The sequence below is a fragment of the Mauremys reevesii genome, linkage group 5 (assembly GCF_016161935.1).
Source record: "Mauremys reevesii isolate NIE-2019 linkage group 5, ASM1616193v1, whole genome shotgun sequence".
Taxonomy (NCBI): Eukaryota; Metazoa; Chordata; order Testudines; family Geoemydidae; genus Mauremys; species Mauremys reevesii.
The window spans coordinates 122,086,072-122,106,991 of record NC_052627.1 but is presented as its reverse complement, the minus strand read 5'-3'; the positions used below and the strand labels follow the sequence as shown (position 1 = coordinate 122,106,991).

The 20,920-nt window shown below is 45.2% G+C and overlaps 1 protein-coding gene across 1 annotated transcript in view; it reads right to left on the bottom strand.

Annotated features, from left to right (window-relative positions):
* Window positions 1–11,768, bottom strand: part of FAM53A (family with sequence similarity 53 member A) — a 147,865-nt gene extending 136,097 nt beyond the window's left edge. Inside the window, exon 1 of the mRNA XM_039541468.1 lies at window positions 11,749–11,768. The gene's annotated coding sequence lies outside the window, so the exon portion shown is untranslated. The remainder of the gene's footprint in view (window positions 1–11,748) is intronic.
* Window positions 11,769–20,920: the final 9,152 nt, after the last annotated feature.

Here is a 20,920-nt window from a genome sequence, read left to right as displayed (position 1 = left end):
GTCAGTCCTGCCTAGAATATGGGGCAAGTCTACTAGAGAACCAGAGAGCACAGCCGCTCCGGGCCAGAGCCCCAGATATCCGGCAGAAATGATGAGCTGCATGCCATTCTAGGGGGTGCCCCTGCAACAACCTCACCCGTTGCTTCCCTCCTCCCACACCCCTCCTGGGCTACCATGGCAGTTTTCCCCCCATTTGTGTGATGAAGTAATAAAGAATGCAGGAATAAGAAACACTGACTTTTTAGTGAGGTAAAATGAGGGGGAGGCAGCCTCCAGCTGCTATGATATTCCAGGCAGGACATCTCCATTACTCATTAAATAGTTGCGGGGGAGAGGAGCACAGCCTCCCACTGCTATGATAGTCCAGAATCTCCTTTAGACATGAAAAAGGGTGGGGGGGAGAAGAGCTCAGCCTCCAGCTGCTATGATGAGGACGGTTACCAGCCCTATTGCCCCATCTGCCAGGACTGAATCTCCAGGAGACAAAGCTAAAAGAAGAGAATGACCGGGAGTCATTCCCATTTTTGCCCTGGCGCCCCTGGCCGACCTCACCAAGGCCAGCCAGGAGCACTCACAGGATGATGACGAGGACGGCTATCAGTCATTTTGTACCGTACCGTCTGCCACTGGGGAGGGGAGGGGAGAGGATGCTGCTGTTTAGCGCTGCAGCACCCCGTCTACCAGCAGCATCCAGTAGACATACGGTGACATTGAAAAGAGGCGAGAAACGATTTTTTTCCCTTTTCTTTGAGGTGGGGGAGGGGGGTAAATTGACGACATATTCCCTGAACCACTGGCGACAATGTTTTTGACCCTTCAGGCATTGGGAGCTCAGCCAAGAATGCAAATGCTTTTCGGAGACTGCAGGAACTGTGGGATAGCTCGAGTCCTCAGTCCCCCCTCCCTCCCTCCATGTGCGTCCATTTGATTATTTGGCTTTCCATTACGGTTGTCACACAGCACTGTGTTGAGTCCCTGCTGTGGCCTCTATCTATCATAGCCTGGAGATTTTTTCAAATGCTTTGTCATTTCATCTTCTGGAACGGAGCTCTGATAGAACAGCTTTATCTCCCCATACAGCGATCAGATCCAGTATCTCCCGTACGGTCCATGCTGGAGCTCTTTTTGGATTTGGGACTGCATGGCCACCCGTGCTGATCAGCACTCCACGCTGGGCAAGCAGGAAATGAAATTCAAAAGTTCGCGGGGCTTTTCCTGTCTACCTGGCCAGTGCATACGAGTTCAGATTGCTTTCCAGAGCGGTCACAATGGTGCACTGTGGAATACCGCCCGGAGGCCAATACCGTTGAATTGCGGCCACACTAACCCTAATCCGACACGGCAATACTGATTTCAGCGCTACTCCCCTCATCAGGGAGGAGTACAGAAATCGGTTTTAAGAGCCCTTTATATCGATATAAAGGGCTTCGTTGTGTGGACGGGTGCAGGGTTAAATCGGTTTAATGCTGCTAAATTTGCTATAAACGCGTAGTGTAGACCAGGCCTCATTCACATACAGTCTGCCATCTTATACCCCCAGATGCATATGGACAACTCCAGCTGAAATCTCTAGCCACTTCAGTGGGAGAGACTCCCACGTCCCACTTGCAATAGAGAAGTGCCAATTCTCCATGCTAATGCGTAGAAAGGGGATTCCTTATTGCGGCTACTGGACACAGGCAGACCTTCTGGTTTCCTAGTTTCCAGACAGCCTAGGAGTGCCTTTGCTATCTAGTCTCCCCATGAAATGGGCTGACGGCTGCTCAGACTTATTTTGACTGGCAAGGCTGTTAAAGTTAGATAGAAACTGCCAGGGCATATTCCAGGTTACCCACAAACTCAGCACAAGTGTTAGGGACTGAGCCAAAGCTCATGAGTCAATGGGAGTCTTTCCACTGACTTCAATGGCAGCTGAGTCAGGCCCTTAGTGACCAAGAATTGTTACCAGCTTGGACTGTGCCATGAGTGGTGGTCTCCATCCACTTCTAGGTGTCACATCCCATCAACCACCACCAGAGCTGACATCTTGGTGGCAGCCTGAGCAGAGAAGTCAAGGGCAGACTAGGCTGTGGAGATGGAGCCCTGGTCTCACTCCTCAACATGGTGAGCAATGGGGGAGGAGCTCACACTGGCACTGCCTATGGTATATCTGTTCTGTGGATAAGCTGATGCCTAGCTGGCATTATTCACAAGCACCAAAAATAGAATCATAGAACTGGAAGGGACCTCGAGAGGTCATCTAGTCCAGTCCCCTGCACTCATGGCAGGACCAAGTATTATCTAGACCATCCTGACAGGTGTTTGTCTAACCTGCTTTTAAAAATCCCCAATGATGGAGATTCCACAACCTCCCTGGCCAATTTATTCCAGTGCTTCCAGTTAGGAAGTTTTTCCTAATGTCCAACCTAAACCGCCCTTGCTGCAATTTAAGCTCATTGCTTCTTGTCCTAGCCTCAGAGGTTAAGAAGAACAATTTTTCTCCCTCCTCCTTGTAACAACCTTTTATATACTTGAAAACTGTTATGTCCCTTCTCAGTCTTCTCTTTTCCAGACTAAACAAACTCAATTTGTTCAGTCTTCCCTCATAGGTTATGTTTTCTAGACCTTTCATAATTTTTGTTGCTCTTCTCTGGACTCTCTCCAATTTGTCCATATCCTTCCTGAAATGTGGCGCCCAGAAACTGGACACAATACTCCAGTTGAGGCCTAATCAGTGCAGAATAGCGCGGAAGAATTACTTTTCATGTCCTGCTAATAAATCCCAGAATGATGTTTGCTTTTTTTGCAACAGCATTACACTGTTGACTCATATTTAGCTTATGGTCCACTATGACCCCCAGATCCCTTTCTGAAGTACTCCTTCCTAGGCAGTCATTTCTCATTTTGTATGTGTGCAACTGATTGTTCTGTCCTAAGTAGAGTATTTTGCATTTGTCCTTATTGAATTTCATCCTATTTACTTCAGACCATTTCTCCAGTTTGTCCAGATCATTTTGAATTTTAATCCTATTCTCCAAAGCACTTGCAACTCCTCCCAGCTTGGTATCATCCACAAACTTCATAAGTGTACTCTCTATGCCATTATCTAAATCATAGATGAAGATATTGAACAGAACTGACCCAGAACTGATCCCTGTGGGACCCCACTCATTATGTCCTTACAGTATACATACTTCAGAAGATTCAGAAATCTGATCGTTAGAAATGTCTCTAGTTTCATTATTGCCTTTGCCCCAATTGGGGTGGCCAGATGGACAGCAGGCATGGCCATTCGTGAGGGAAAAGACAGCAAAGGCTCAGGAAGACAGGCAGTCTTCCTCTGTGCAGCTCCGGAGAGTACTGAAATAGGTAAGTTACAACACAAAAGAGGGAGACGGGAAGCAGTATTTCAGAGCAGCAGAAAAGATCATCCCTGGGCAGATATTCTCCAAAATGCACATCACCATTCTGGAGAGAATCCCAATAGAAAGGAATCACACCCCAATCATCATGCACAAAGGGACAGATGGTGCCTCGCCCTTATGCAATGGGCTAGGAAGCCCTGGTAATGGCGAGGTAGCATTACAGTCCTTGTTCTTGGGGCAGCAATGGAAGAGAGTGCAGGGGCTACTCCCCTCGGAGCTCCATTTCCCCCTACGTGGCCAGAAAAGCTGGCTGCTCATGCAAGGGAGATACACATGGCCTCAGTAATGCTATTAACAGTGCTTAGATACCACAGTAATAGTGGTTATGTGAAAACTTAGAGAAATGTGACTTACAAGAGGAATCTCTACAGTTTCAGTGTGTCCACACAAAGTATAAGAGACAAGATAGGGAACAGATCACAGCTCAGAGGCGAGAGTCCCAAGAGTGAACACTATTCTGGCAACTGGAGCACTTCTAGCCATCATGTTTGCCCTCATTCAAATGGAAATAGTGTCAGGTCTCTGTGTTGGGGTGCACAAAGCCTGCACCAGGCAAGATGGGGTTAAAGAGCAGCTTGGGGCTCAGGCAGCTCTGCTTCGCTGCGCATGTGAGGCATACCAAGCTTGGAGGAGGAGGAGCTTTAAAAAGGGAGCAGATCAGTGCAACAGGCCCCAGCTCGAACCGGTGGACACTGCTCATCCTCAGCTCCTAGAAAGTAGCATAGCAGAGAGTTGAGCTACCTTAGGTTGCCTGTGAGCACAAAGTGATAGGACAGCTGGTTGGAGGATCCTGGTAGCACAGAGAAGCTGGTGTTACTCTTTATTTCTGTTAATTTAATTTCCTTTCCCTTGTTACGTTGAGAACTGGGATGGGGGGCTTGACTCCAGGGCAGATCCCCGCTGAGAATACAAGCCCCCTGAGAAGGTGGGCCAATGTAGGAAGTAGGCCAGGGAAGATGCAAGATGTCTGACTGGACAGGCCTTAACCACTTGCTACAAGAGTCCCTGGGCTGGAATCCAGGGTAGAGGGAAGAACTGGGTTCTCCTACAGCCTCACCAGGAAGACTTACGGGAAGACCTCAGACATAAGGAGCCAGAGGGACTGTTGTGCCTGGACCAGGAGCGTCAACCAGGTGTAAGGTCCTAGGACTATTAAGAGAAAACCCTGGTTTACCCTGAAATGCGTCAGACCAAAGGAGGTCCACCAGCGGATCTGGACTACAGAGAAAAATCCTGTCATGATTCATCTAGCCTTAAGATGGCACACCAGCTGGAGAGTCACTTTGCCACAGTTAAGGCTACATTTTAGTCATGGGTATTTTACTATTTTCAGTAAAAGTCATGGACAGGTGACAGGCAGTAAACAAAAATTCACAGCTTGTGACCTGTCCATGACTTGTACTATATACCCTGACTGAATCTTTGGTGCTCTAGGGCAGGGGGTGGTCTGGGGGCGCCGCGGGTGCTTTAGGGCAGGGGGTGGCCTGGGGGCGCCGCGGGTGCTCTAAGGCAGGGGGTGGCCTGGGGGCGCCGCGGGTGCTCTAAGGCAGGGGGCGGTCCGGGGGTGCCGCAGGTGCTCTAGGACAAGGGGCGGCCTGGGGGCCCCGCAGGTGCTCTAGGGCAGGGGGTGGCCTGGGGCGCCGTGGGTGCTCTAGGGCAGGGGTGGCCTGGGGCGCCAGGTGCTCTAAGACAGGGGGTGGCCTGGGGGCGCCGTGGGTGCTCTAAGGCAGGGGGCGGTCCGGGGGTGCCGCAGGTGCTCTAGGACAAGGGGCGGCCTGGGGGCGCCGCAGGTGCTCTAGGGCAGGGGGTGGCCTGGGGGCGCCGTGGGTGCTCTAGGGCAGGGGGTGGCCTGGGGGCGCCACGGGTGCTCTAAGGCAGGGGGCGGTCCGGGGGTGCCGCAGGTGCTCTAGGACAGGGGGCGGCCTGGGGGCACCGCAGGTGCTCTAGGGCAGGGGGAAGTCCGGGGGTGCTGCGGGTGCTCTAGGGCATAGGGTGGCCCGGGGGTGCTGCGGGTGCTCTAGGGCAGGGAGTGGCCCAGGGGCACCATGGGTGCCCTAGGGCAGGGGGTGGTCCGGGGGTGCTGCGGGTGCTCTGGGACAGGGGGCATCATGGGTGCTTTGGGGAAGGGGACATTGCGGGGGGAGGGAGGGGCAGGCGGAGGCATGCAGCCCAGGATACCCGCTGATGTTGGGGGGGGACCCCTGTTGCTGCTGGAGAGTGGGAGAGGGCACGGCAGCTGAGACCCCCACACACACTTTTGCTGCTCAGGGGAGGGAGGAACACTGCAACCTGAGACTGCCCCAGCAGCAGCTGGTGCAGCTGGCCCTGGGGCTGCCTGACCTGCTTGGGCAGCCCCAGTGCAAGCTGCACCATCCGCTGCAGAAGTCACACGGGTCCCGGAAATTCATGGAATCTGTAACTTCTGTGAGCTCCGTAACAGACTCGCAGCCTTAGCCACAGTCACCTGTTCAGGAAAGACAGGGGCTGATGGACTCATGTCCAAACTTGCCAGCGAACAGGGCCATTGCATAGCAGCTGTAAGAATTCTGCCACTGCAGTTAGCTGGGCTGAGCATTACACAGCTGTTAACGGACAGCCAGGCCGAAAAAAATAAGGATAAGAAATAAGAGGATTAAAAAAAAGGCTTAATCGCTGCAAAATAAATGTTAATTAGCACAGGTAAACCTGAGTAAGAAGGTACAATTACCATCAAGCCAAGGGAGCAGCAAGGAAACAGAAGCCTGAAGCCAAAGTTCCTCATGAACAACCCCACCCCTGGTGTGACTCAGATTACGATGTCTGGTCCTGTTCCACAGGCCCTGTCTACAGTAGGGAAGTTTGTTAAAAAATTCCCACCATTGGCAAGGCCAATTTGGCTTCACCGGTGCTAGCAACATTGGGAGCCCTCCTGTAGGTGGCTGCTGACTGCCACTGGCATTTTAATGCCAGATGGATTAGACCTGCTGGTCTGTAAATCTCTGGCAGCATCCAGCCAGCCATCTGCACCAGGGCGCCCGGCACTGCCAGCACCGGTGAAGCTGACCCACCGTTTATCTCGTTAGACTGACCTAACACTTGGTAAAGCAACCCTCATCCTTTCATGTCTTTATACCTGCTCCTGTATTGTTCACTCCATGCATCTGATGAAGTGGGTTCTAGCCCACGAAAGCTTATGCCCAGATAAATTTGTTAGTCTCTAAGGTGCCACAAGGACTCCTCGGTTTTTTTTCAACGGTGGGAACTTTTTTAATTTAGGCAGGGTCAGTGGGCCTGATCCTTCACGCTGTTTGGTTTGACTGCTGCTTTCACTGGTTACATCAGCATAAAGCTGGAGCAATGCAATGGTGAATCAGGCCCTGTATTTAGAATCATAGAATCATAGAATATCAGGGTTGACAGGGACCTCAGGAGGTCATCTAGTCCAACCCCCTGCTCAGAGCAGGACCAATTCCCAACTAAATCATCCCAGCCAGGGCTTTGTCAAGCCTGACCTTAAAAACCTCTAAGGAAGGAGATTCCACCACCTCCCTAGGTAACCCATTCCAGTTCTTCACCACCTACTAGTGAAAAAGTTTTTCCTAATGTCCAACCTAAACCTCCCTCTCTGCAACTTGAGACCATTACTCCTTGCTCTGTCATCTGCTACCACTGACAACAGTCTAGATCCATCCTCTTTAGAATCCCCTTTCAGGTAGTTGAAAGCAGCTATCAGTATTTGCTGGGCACAAACTAGAAAATGAGCCAAAAGACTCCCTACACTCATACTACAGCAACTGGTCCCAGCCTAGGGCTCAGTCCTACACTCACTGAAGTGAGTGGCTAAGTTCCCATTGATTTTAATAGTGCATGATCAGGGCCATAAGGGGGAAGACAATAGATTCAACGGAATGAGACAGCAGTGGATACTTTTCCCCTCTTGCCTTTTGCTTCCATAACAAAGTATGTTAAGCCTTGCCTGCAAGGTACAAGGAGATTCTCACACTCTACCAGCCCTCCCCTGATGAAAGGGAACAATTACATTAGGAATTGGTAAGCTTAGAATGCTTCAGTGGGTGTATAAGCGGTGCTGTAATATCCCCAGGCTTTACCTTCCCCTGGCTATTTCTCACCAAGGAAATACTAGTTCAGTAACATAAGGGAATGGAGGAAGGGAGACCTCCTTCACATTAAGACAGGTATACAAACGGGCTGATTAGTTTTACACAGTAAATGTGGGACAATCTGCAGCCACCAGAACAGATCAGAAAAAGAGTAGTAATATTGTGATGGCAATAAAACTTTACACTAGAGCCAGTCAAAATGTTTTCCTCAATTTTTTTTTTAAACTAACATGGCTTTTTGACCAAAACAAAAATTCAGAACATTTTCCGTTTGGTCAGAATTTTCAGGAATTTTTTTTAATTAAAAAACAAAACAAACTGACAAACAAAAATTTCAGTTAAAGTGTTGGGTTTTCAGAAACTGAAGATTTTTCCAAAATCTGAACATATTTACTGACAAATATTGGGGTTTTGATTTTTTGTCAAACAAAATCTCAAAACACTAGAAAACACTGATGTTTTCTCAAAGTTTCCCACATACAAGAACTGGCTTTAAAAACACAGCTGTGCTTTACACTCTTATCAAGGCCTTTTTATCTGAGGATCTCAAAAGCATTTTGCAGACTTATTACTTATGCCCTGAGAACCTTTGGCAAGAAGGAAGTGACAACAACACAAAATACTAGCACATCCCTCCTTTGATTTCAGTTATCTAGTTAAGGTCCAATCCTGCAATGCCTACGCACTGTGCACGTCAGATCTCAGAATCTAGCCCTTACTCAGCTCAAGTAGCATCTTTCTCCACATATTGTCCCAGTGACTTCAAGGTACTACTCACAGAGAGGGAGGGTAGCAGAACCTGGCCTAGCAGGGGAGACAGGATCGGGCCTTTATATGCTAAGGGTGTCGTGCCAATAGCAGTGGATCCCTCAGCTTTCTTAGGTGCTTATGAAAATTCCACTCAAATTATCAACCATTCTAAAGCAGGAGTTCTCATACTTTTCCATGGCATGGACTACATCTAAATAGAGAGATTGCCTCAACGTCATTACCCCTCTGCTCCCATCCACCGTCACATAACACCCCTGCAGCAATTACAGCAATTGCTTACACAGAAGTGAGAGAGGCAGTATATTTTTGGTTTCATTTAGTAGAAAGGAAGAGAGGGCAGCACCATGTGACCAGCCATAGACCACCCGCAAGTGCTCTGCAGAGCACAGTTGGGAATCCCTACTGCTCAGAGATATTGCTGGCTGTAGAGCCAAGCGGGGGTTTTCAGAGAGGCCTGAGGTGGTCTCATTTGCATTGTATTCCTGAACATTTAGATAAACTGGAGAGCACCTCCAAGGAGAGGAGTTTCATAACAATGACACAGTGTCCTTTTTGGCTACAATAAAGAATAAGGAAAAGGCCAGTGATGAAGCATTTGTAACTATCGTAATGGGTCCAGAATGAATACCCGTGAAATTCAAAATTGACACTGGGGCACAAGTAAACTGCATCCCTCAGACAAAATATAAGAAAAGTCAGTCCCACCCCATGACACTAACACTTCCTGGATCAGTGAGAGCAGCAGGTGGTGGGGGCATCCATGCCACATACTAGAGAAATGCAGTGTTAAATGCAGGTACAAAGGAAAATGTCTGAAGTTAGATTTCTGTTTAATAAACACACCAGCAAAGCCAGTATTGGGACTGACAGCTTTCAAATCATTAAACCCTGACGGAAGTGAAATCCATAAAAGGACCTCTCACAGCAAAGGAAAAGAAGAAAAGAAACAACCCTCGAGGCCCCAAATACTAGCAAACTACTCAGCTCAAAATGGGTAACAGTACCAGATACATAACCTTTGTTTAACTCAAGTAAGAACAAGTCTTGAAAGCGCTGCAGCTTTAGGTCAGCCTGCTCTGAAACATTGCCAGAGACCTTTGCTCTGCTATGAGAACTTCTTAGCAAACTCCTATTTGCGCCCTTTCGTTTGGGGCCAGATTGCACTATGTTTATTCATACTGAATAATGTACTGCCCCATCAATGGTCCAGTGAGCGCATTGCACTACAAGTACTTGTGGAGTAAAGGGTTATGCACTGTGAGTAATGAAATCCCCTGGCCCTTGGCTTGGGAAGTCTCCATGCAATAGGCTTGGCAATGGAGTGTACTTTATCGCAGTAATGGAATCTCGTGTTTCATAAACTGTTATGAGTTACATCCATTATTTTATGTCTGCTGTTCAGGCTTGTAAATCTGACACATTTTATTTACAAAATAAGCCTATAAATATTTCAGTGCAATATATAGAGATGATTAAAGTTAATACACACTTTGCCATGACTGCCACCAATGTCACATGATTTATTTCTTTTGAAGCTCTCAGCGGCAATGAAATTAGAAGTGAGTTTTGTGCTCAACCAAAGTGTCTATTTGTCCTTCTCAATATTCTTCCTGGGTCCTATCCTAAGAATGCCTTCACCTGCAGTTACCCCTTAGAAATAGCAAGTGCCATACCATGCTAGGGTAGCCTTCCCTGGGACATCTCTTTTGAAATACATTCCAGGAACTTACTCTCCAGGCTTCAGGACTATTGTCTCAGTTTTCTCTTAATCCAGAGGGACCCTGACTTCAGACCATGAGTCTTTTCTCACTAATTCACTCATTTTGGGAGTCAGGTTTAATAACAAAGTCCAGAACACAAGTCTTCCACCCAGCCTCTCTCAGGAAGAGTTAGCCCTTTCAGTTTATAATGGGCTTCAGCACCCATGTAGCCATCTCTCGAGGGTAAAAAGTCTTCCCAGTTCTTTATCAGGGCTTTCCCTTCCTCATAGCCCATCCTCAAGTCTTACAGTCCTTTGCAGCTCTCCTAGCTGGGGCTTCTTACCCAGCAGGGTCCAGCTCCTCACAGGACCCTCAACAGAGATATAGCTCTCAACAGCCTCCTGTTACCTGTATGTCCTTCTGCCACTAAGCCCATGAGAGCTATCATCTACTTTCTTCCCCCAGGCTGGCACCCAAACATGCTCAGAGTTCATGCAGGCTGCTCTTATATTCACCAGCAGACCCAGTTGCTAGTCATGTGCTCCCATCACGTGACCCCTAGTGTCAGTTCCTTCACCTGTGGGAGATGAGCCAAACCTGACATGGAGGTGAGGCTGTGCCCCAACCCTGTTAAGGGTCCAGCTCACCTGTGACAGTCAATTTAGTCACAACAGTACTGCACACACCAGTACGCTCATGCTGCGGACTAAGGCATTGCAACTGGCAGGCAGAGGATTGAATGGGGAAGAGAATCTTCTCCTTACAGAATACATTTACTGTGCAGGGTCTTGATAGCTGGATCCTCGGTCTCTGAGGTGAGTAACCCAACCAGCAGGCTATATAATCATTCTCGCTCTCTTTCTCTTCTCCAGTGAATATTTAAATATTTCATACAAAGTGCAACAATTTCAACAGGAGAGATTAAGAATATCCTCTAGCCCAGTGGCTAGGGCACTCTCCTAAGAGGAGGGAGGCCTGGATTCTAATCCCTGCTCCACATCAGGCAGAATGGGGACTTGAACCTGGGTCTCCTACATCCTTAGTGAGTTCTCTTGGTTTTAGGGGTGGTTCTGTCTCCAGCTTTTGCAAGAAAGGGCTGACCTGGCTTATCCCTGCTCCACATCAGGCAGTGTTGAGAGCCATTGAACCAAACTGTAAATCCTGCATAGGATGGAAACCACTTCAAGCCAGGGAGGTGCAGCAGCACCCCAAGTTCCAGCCCCTATGGGTTAGGTGCCTAACCCCAGGATAGGGCTGTGAATCCCAAATGGAGAGAAGTGCTTCCCTCTGGCCTAGAGCACCTAACTGCCTTTAAGGGGCAGGGCTTAGGCCTCACTCTTGCCCTGACATTTCCTACTGGCTAACTTAGGCAGCTCCCTGCTCATCTTGCTGGCTTCTAAGAATCCCATTTTTAGTCTTTGGTGCCTAACTGTCCCTATGCATCGTATAGGGAGCCTGGATGCCTAACTCGGTGCTGTGTATTCCACACCTAACTCCAGTAGGCAGCAGAGGCCCTAAGAGGCAGGTGTTGCAATGTGTGAATCTAGCCCCAGCTCCAGTCCAGTCCAGCTTTCAAACATGTTTGCAACTTTAAGCACATGAGTAGTCCCTGTGAAGTCACCAGGACTACTCGTGCTGAAGTTCTTTGAGAGTGTTCAGGGTCTAGCTGTAGGACTGCTGGAGGTCTCTGGACTAAGGGAATGGCATCTCTTCATGAAATAATTATAATTTTTAAAGACCTATAAGTGATCCTTCCATTGCCAAGGAACTTACATAGATTTTTCACTCTGAAGGGCTAATCCATTGAAGTCCAACTTTTCACTATTTGCTCTGGAAGGCTGGAAGAGTTGCAGAAAGTTGACAGTTGCTTTAAGAATTCATACAGAAGCAACTGGCTTACTGGTCACTGGGCTCATCCTTTGTTTTGTTAAAGAGATTAGAACTCGGACAGTAGTGAATGCTTGATGGTGCAGAGAAATTCTCTACTTTCAACTCCCACACGCTAGACATCTCTCAGTATTTCATGTGAGAACTATTAAATATATATCTATATTCATATATTAAATATATGATATTGTAAATCCCTGGACACTTAAGATAAAGTATCTTTCAAAGAGTATTAAAGTTACTTCTTGGTGACTGCAAACTCATGGCTGTAAAAATAAATACTAACAAAAATATGACCATAGTGTCTCCCATTCAAGTCTGCAAACACTGATAGAGGCAGCACAAATGCATATCTCATCCTGTTTGGACAGCATCAGTGGGGCCAGGCAAAGCAGCTGCAAATAACCGTGTTTCAAATTCAGAGCAAATAATCTTTCTGCTATAATTCCTGACAAATCATTTTCTCGCCCAATGATTTTTAGGTTGATATTTCAGGGCTGCTTAGATAATCATCCTGCAACTGCAGATAACTGGATTGTTATAATCAATCTTTAAATTCAAGCAAATATGATGCCAAGATAGGGTAACTACCTCTATTTTAAGCAAATATATATATTTCCTTGAAAGAAGGTGGGTGGGGGCATGTATCTAGTGGTGAAATCTATGTGAATTACAGAGCCATGCATCAAATTGTCTTGTATTTATCATGTACTGATCATTGCCATTAGAGAAGCAGGAGCACTTAATCTCTTAGAGAACAGGTTACACGGCAGGGGAAGGTCACCAGACACATGCAATGTTCGGCCCTTAACTCTGCAGCGATCTAAGAAGGGGATGGCGGCAGCGTTACAATTTCCTTATTTTGATTTTACGTCTCAGTGCCTCTGTTCCTTACCCTCCACACACACCAACCCTCACCTGAAGTGTGTCTGACACCTCTACACTATGCAGGATAGGTAGGGGCTGCCTGACCTGAGCTGGGCTAAACCAATGAGCAGCAGAGGGAGAAGGTGGAAAGGCGCCCACAGGGAAGGGGTCTTCTTCTCTGCCCCGAGACAGATGTAGCTTCTCTCACAGGGTTAGAGTCTGAGGGAAGGGCCCCTTTCTCCAAAATTGTTCTGAATAGTTTAACCCCCCACGTCAAGCAGCTAAAATGCTGGAGACTAGACCGCTGATAGCATCAGGGTTGTGTGTGAGGGGAGATGAAAAATAACCCCAAGGACTTTAGGAGAAGGGGTAGTGTTTTCTTTGGGAGAATTGGGGTCCTTTTCTCCCAAAGCTTCAGTATTTTCATTCCCTCTCCTCCCCTCACTGTTCTTAATGGTCTGGTCTGCAGGCTCTGCCTGAGACAGCCCAAGAGCAGACACCAGATGGCCCTTAGTCAAGGCTGTATCTCTCTCTGCCACCTGTGTTCTTCTCTCCAGCTCAGCTATATTGACCTAACAATTGCATACATGGCTCTCAGGCTATTCTCTGTGCACATGCTGTTAGCAAAACCTTGCTAGAAACACTGGCATTTCACATTTTTCATGGAGATTTTTCATGGCAAATGGGCCAATTTCATGTTTTCCATGAAATCTCTAAAAGGCTTTAAAAAGACAGCCATAGTGTTTGGAAGGGCTTGCTCAGTTTGCCTTCTGGATGCATTGGAGTGCTAGAGGTGTGTGTGTGTGTGTGTGTGTGTGTGTGTGTGTGTGTGTGTGTGTGTGTGTGTGTGTGTGTGTGTGTGTGTGTGTGTGTGTGTGTGTGTGTGTGTGTGTGGATTTGCTTAGCATATCATTTCAGGGATGGAACTGGAATATTTTTGTTACAAATGACAAAATGAAAGCACACATTCATTCATAATCTCAATGTGTGGTGCTGTGCAATGAGGAAGGAATCTTTTGCAGCATTTTTAACACCGAAAGCGTGCAAAGCCCTGCCAACTGAGAATATGCCTCCACGCTGACATTGCCAAACACTTGAACAGGCTACAAGCAGACAGTATTTTCCACAAAGAGATATCAATGAGGGTGACTATTAGGTCAGGAATCTTTATTTTTCAGCTCAGCAACCCCTGCAAATAAATTCTCAGCCAAAGGAGAGAAAAGCCTCATTGATTTGACGAGCGATCAGACAGTGCAGTTGTCATTTTCCCAGCAGTTGCTAGCACATTTTTGCCTGGTGTGTGAGATAGGTATTCCCTGAGTTAGCCAGTCGAGCTCTTAAAGGGATTGTCCCTTTCGCATTTATATCCTTGTACAAAGTGCAGCTCTTAGCAATAAAGAGATGGAAAATAAAGTACTGTTCTCAGTTTAAAAAATGCTGGGAGCTGACCTCCAGCAGATTGCCTTCAAATCACATAACCCAGAGAGGATACACTGTGCTCAGCAGAGAACCAGGCACTCCTGTCCCATCAATAAGGTGATGTGGGTATTTTTTCAGACTGTATGGCTGTTCCTTTGTGAAACACATCTTTGCACCATGCAATTTGCTTTCTTTGTGACTGCAACAGACTTCAAACTAAGAGAGGCTTAAGCTAAGAAAGCAAAAGACTCTCTGCTTTCAAGCTATCCCATGATGCCATTTCAGAAAACCAATCAAGACAATGGGTTACACGGCCTGGGCACTCTTTCCCCAGTCTTACTAGTAATAATGGACACACACAGCATTTTCATAGCATAGTGTTGTTCCATCTTTGGGATGAAGTTCCCAGAAGGATGAAGAATGGGCTCCACCTAACCCAAAACAGAACCAGATTGCTGGTGCTTAAAATTAAAAAGGTCGTAGAACAGTTTTTAAACTAAGGGCTGGGGGAAAGCCGACAAGTGCGGAGGAGCATGTGGTTTGGACATCCTTTAGGGGAGGATCTATAAATGGAGATTCCCTATGTCCTAATAAGGAGGAGAGGATGGAAAATGATAAAATACAGGGAGGATCTGATGAGAAAGAGTCAAATGAAAAAAAGTACCATTCTATTATGCCATGCACTAGGGGACAGCGAAAAAATGACAAGTTTTTAAAATGCTTATATACCAATGCTAGAAGTCTAAATAATAAGATGGGTGAACTAGAGTGCCTAGTATTAAATGAGGATATTGATATAATAGGCATCAAGAAACCAGCTCCTGTAGTATCATCAATGTCAATAAATTCTAGAAAATGCTCTCTGACAGCCACCATTTAGGGACATTTTCACTAGGTTTTTTTGTTGTTACAAAACACATCATTAAAGTCATTTGTTCCATATGGCTGATGTCAGGTGTACAGTCTAGAATAAAAAAGTAATATCTTGCTGACTTCAGATCTGCCACAATCTTCTGTTTGCCTTTTGTTGGCAGTAACTGCATGATCTCATTTTGAATTGTTTTTACAAGGTAGTGGTGTGTGTACATTTCTTGGGTGGTAACTCTTAGATGCTCCTGGAGTACAGCATCAAATTCAGCCATGAGCTCCACAGTTTTAAGTAAGTTTCCATTGTTTGGCACATACAGCTGATCTAAAGTGCCACGCAGTGGTAGGTTTTGGGTAGCAGCGTTCTCACAATGGAAATGAGCCTTTTCAGAACATTTTGCCAGTAAAGAGACTCTGATGCAATCTTCTCTTGATGATCAGCATCTGTGGTGGACTTTAACTTTAGTCTCATCTCAAGCTCTTTCCACCTATGGAATGCTCTCTGGTGATCTGCTGCCTTCTCATGGCATGACAAATTTCTAGCCAGATTTTTCCAGTCCTTTGTTCCTATATAACCAATGTGGCTGTAACATTAGACTGGAAGAGTTTGCAACAAAAACAGTATGCAGCATTCTGGGTTTTTGAGTACATAAGCCATGGCCTCTCCACTTCGTCACCATTGGGGATTTCACGCCAGTAATGTATTGGATGGAAACTTCTATTTTCATTGTCTTTGAGGAACATGAAGTTTTTCACTTGCTGTGGCCCATGCAGTACAAGGAAGTCCCTCAGGCTACTGCTCAAGTGGGTCCACAGTCCTGGATCATCTAGACTTAAGGAACTAAACTCAGCAGCAGCTGTTTCTTGCGCCTCCACCACACTCTTCTCTGAGCTACACTTTTCTTCAGGAATGTGCATCCATTTGAGATGGAGATATGGATGCTGCAGTAGCTGCTAGGTCACCTGCACTCTGACTAACTGGAAGATCAGGCATCTCCTCACCACTCAAATCCTCACTGGGGCCGGAAGGCTCACCGTGAACATTTGTGTCTATGTATCTCAGGAGAGCTCCTTCCTGCTTAGATAGAAAAGCTTCCTTTGCTTTCTTTCTTTTTCTGAATGCTGCCCCAGAGGGGCGTTTTCTTCTTTCACTCATGCCTGCTGTTCTGTGCTAGCTATAGTGGCTCTCAACACTCAATTGAAGGGGACAAATAAACAGGCTGGTAGCAGGGCCCGAGTGAGGGAAGATATCAGCGTCTTAAGGGCCTAACTGGCTACTACTACTTCAGTTAGCTGCCTGTTCGCTTCAATGGGTTCAGGGAGGCAGCAGGAAACAGGAAGCTCCCTGAGAAGTTGGTGTTAATCTGTCCAGGCTCCTGGGGGTGCTAGAGAGGTACATAAGAGGCTCCTCCTCCTCTCTCTTCCCGCAGCTCCTGCTGCTTTCTGTTATTCCCTTTCACCTTTTCTCCTGCCTGCCTGTTATGTCTCTTGTGCCCTCCTTCCTCTAGCACAGCACTCCCCCATCTCTGTGCATCTAGAGCAGAGAGAATACATATGTACTAGCAGCAGACACAATTTTCTACACTCTGGGTCCTAGTGGCACTCCCCCACGGTCTGGCACCTGAAGCAGCCATCTCAGTTCGCCTCATGGAAAGGCCAGCCCTGTGAGAGGGCTTCAGGCAGTGCCACTTTATATAGCCAGGGGAGAGGTTATGGCCACAAGGCATGAACGCCACCCCTCTGTGAGTACTGGTAGGCAAAATTCTCAGCTCTGGAGTGCTGTGTACACGCACACATCTAGGTAGAATACATGGCTGCAGCCACTAGAAGATGAACCTTCCCTACAACCATTTATGTTGGACACTTACAGGGTCACATACCACCTTTTACTCTTTAGGCCCATACACACCCATCTAAATTAATACAGCATTTCCTATTGTCCTCTAGAGGGTGCTTATAAATTGATTGTTTAGTACTTTGTTCTAGTATCTTTGCGGGTATTAAAGTTAGGCTGACTGATCTATAATTCCCTGGGTCCTCTTAATACCTATCTTTAAAAAGGGGAACAATGTTTGCCCTTGTCCAGTCCTCTAAGATCTCATGTGGCAAGGAGTTCCACAGGCTAATGATGCACTGTATGAAAAAAAAATATTTATTTTACAAGTTTTTAATTTTCTGCTTTTAAGTTTCATTGACTGTCCCCTTGTTTTCTTTTATGGGAAATTGTGAACAGCAACATCTAACGTACCTTCTCTAGGTAATTATTTTGTATACCTTTAAAATATTCCCACTTATTAATTTCATTTCTGAAGTAAATAGTCTCAAATCTTTCCATATGGGAATTTCACATGTACCTAATCATTCTCTTTGCTCATCTGTGACCCCCCTGTATTTCACCGCTTTAAAACAGGGTGCCCAGAACTGAACACAGAATTCTGGGTGAGGATACATCACGTTAAATTATTTGCCATCCTATTCCCTATGCATTCTAACCTGTTTGCTTTTCTGGCTGCTGCTACACATTAAGAAGTCTTCATTAAGCTAGCAACAGCTCAGGTTCTTTTTCTGAGTTGTTACAAATAATTTAGGACCCTGTAAGTGTACATGTAGTCCAAAATTATTCCTTCCAAAATATATTACCTTGCCTCTGTCAACACTGAATTTCATCTGTCATTGTGTTACCCATTCACCTAGCTTGGTTAGCTCCCTCTGAAGTTCCTCATGGACTTTTCCAGACTTGACTAACCCCCAAAATTTTGTACCATCTGCAAATGTTGCTACTTCACTACTCAACTCAACTCCTTTTTCAGATAATTGATACATATATTAAACAACAGAAGTCCTAGTACAGAACCTTGTGGCACCCCGCTGTTAGACCATTTATTTTTATCCGTTTTTTTCATCTCTTAGCTTGTTTCTAATCCCCAACATTACTCTGCATCTCACTTTATGACTACTTATTTTCCTTAGTACTCTCTTGTGAAGGACTTTCTCAAAGGCTTTTTAAAAGTCTAAATACATTTTGTCAACCAGTTCTGCTTTATCTGGTGTTTTACTGACATGCTCAGAAATGTTAGTACCTTAGTGAGGCATGATTTTATTCCCTCTGTGGAAGTCATGCTAGTTATATATACTATAGAAAAAATAACCAATACACAAGAGAATATGGACACAGTCTGATACTGCAGTCCTTATTCATACAAAATCCCATTGCAAAGACGACCCCATTTCTGTTTTATCCCTTGCCATGAGGCAGAGGCACCATGGAACCAGTTATATCTTAATGAACCCACTGCTGTCAGGGAAGGTTCTGAAAGAACATTCGATGGGGCCAGAACCCTAAACTGAATTATTTTCAGGCAAGGTAAATTCCATTTAACCTTTGCATAAAGAAACACAAATGTCTTCTCGAAAGCAATTTAAATAAGCATTTTGAGATCTTTCCACTATGTAACAGTAGGGCTGTGAGTGCAGGCAGAGCTATTAGTAGTTAGAAAGATGCAGACCCCATTTTCCCTCTTTCGTTTTTTGCTGTTAAGTTACTATTATCCTCCATTCCATGTAATAATGGGCTTAACATCAAGTGAAACTGGAAATGGAAAGAACAGTGAAAGATGACAGACTTGAAGGGATTTTATTGGGACTATGGGTTACTCCTAAGGTCAGAATCAGTAAGTATAATTAGATTCCTGGCCTTTACAACAAATGTAAAGCAACTCCGAGACTTCTTTTGTGTGCTTATAATTAAACATGCACTTTTACTGCCCTCTGCAGTATTGTGAAGTTACTTTGATTCCAACACATGAAAGCTTATTGAAAAACCAGATGCAGATACAAGTCCTCCATTTCTGTATTACATTCATATTTCTGAAAACAAAACATTTTTCAAAATAAATGGAATAGCCCTTTTTTTTTACAGAACACAAAAGGGGACTGTGTTTCTACTAATAATTAGTGGTTTTTCAGTACCTCTCAGAAATTCATTTCCATACAGACTCCAGCTGATAAAAAACTCTCAACACATACAACTGAACCTCAATTAACCCACAGAGAAAGCTCACATTTTTTTGGCTTAAAGCTAAGCTGTATCTGGAGCATCAGAGTGAGACATATTTGGATAAATTAGCTACCTATTGTAGTTAAACCTGATTCAAGTGGCACAAATGAAAGGTTCAAAGAATGAACCCAGCATTAGTAATGCAAATATATAACGGTGGGCAGAAATGACAGATGCTGTATCTGGATTATTTAAATACAATTCATATTTAGATACCACAGTGATTAAATTAGACAGAGGCATCTCACCATCACTATTAGCTTCCCCATCCAGTTATCATTTATACTGCACCCAAAGTATCCTTCTGTCTCTCCCTGCTCCAAGAGGTTACAATCTCTCACCCACAACTGGTACTGAGGTTTTGGTTTGTTTCTCCCTGCCTCCCATATATGTTTATCTCAGGCTGAGTTCAGAGGCAAAGACTTAAAATTCATTAATTCATGCTGAGAATTTCAGAACAAAAGTGCATAGATATAACAAAAAGAAATCCAAACAAAAGGGGCCTTTCAGTAAATATAGACATCCATCAGAAAAGCTCTCTCTGGACTAGGAATTGCATGTTTTTATAAGTACTTTGATAAAATATATTGGCACTTCCCAGAAGGACACACAGACATTTGGTTCAAGGGTTATTAGCTCAAGAGTTGCCTCTTTATGCCAATCAATAGCTTCTAGTCATACTAGCAGCATGGCAAAGCAGGTATTCTTGCGGATTCTTGAGCAGGTAAAATCCTTTTTACTAAGTATTTGCATAAGATGAACTCTGGTGGCTGAATAGGTATATTTTGATTTGGTAAACATTAATTGAACTGAGATATTGTTTCTGATTAATTTTTCTTGTGTTCTGTCATCATAGGTCTTAAATTGAGCATAGGTCCTGGCAGCCCTCCACACAGAAGTAATTTTTACCCAAAATAGCTGCTTGTTGTTGAATGTAAGGATATTAAGGGGACACATTCACCTAAATAGGTTTAATTATTCCATGTTTATCCACCAGAGGGCTTTCCTGATTGAACAGCAAGGAGCAGCCTGCAGGTCTGAAAATCTGAAGCCCAGTTTCAATTGCAAAGTGTTTAAATATTCCTTTAGTCTCAAGCATAAAAAGGCAACCTCTTTCTCCCAAATTGATTGTGACCAGTATTTATTTTAACTAAATGAACCATCACAACAAATTTCAGCGTGGTAGCCGATGAAGTGGGTTTTAGCTTATGCCCAAATAAATTTGTTAGTCTCTAAGGTGCCACAAGTACTCCTCATTTTTTTTGCATCATAACAAATGCTTTTTAAATGGCACAGTAGTTGTAAACCAGGAAAGTTACATTCAAGAAAGCAAGCCAGTTCTTTTTAAAATATAGAGAGGAGGATGGTGTAGATTATATTTGGAACACATCTGTCTAATTACAAACTTATGATCAGAAGCACCCCCTGATTTCAGCTGGCTTCATTTTTGGGTATCCAACTTGGAACACAGTGGTTATGAATTTCAGAAGTACTGAGCATCTTCAGCTTTGATTGACCTCAGTGGATGTTCTGGGTGCTCAGCACCTACAGAAATTGAGCTCAAAGTGTCTCAAGCTGAGCACACAAAAACTGAGCCACATGATATCAAAAGCCAATTTTGAAAACATTGGCCTTAGACCACAACCAATGCAGCAGCTACGTAGCAGTAACGAGCTGAGTTTATTGCCTCCACACAACTATCCTACTGAGAAGAACATGCCCTGCTGCACAAGCTCAGAATTGTCTCCAAAGCAGTGACTATTACAGCCACATGTTCACTTCCCTTTAGCCCTACTTAATAATAATAATTGGAGATATATCTATCTCCTAGAACTGGAAGGGACCTTG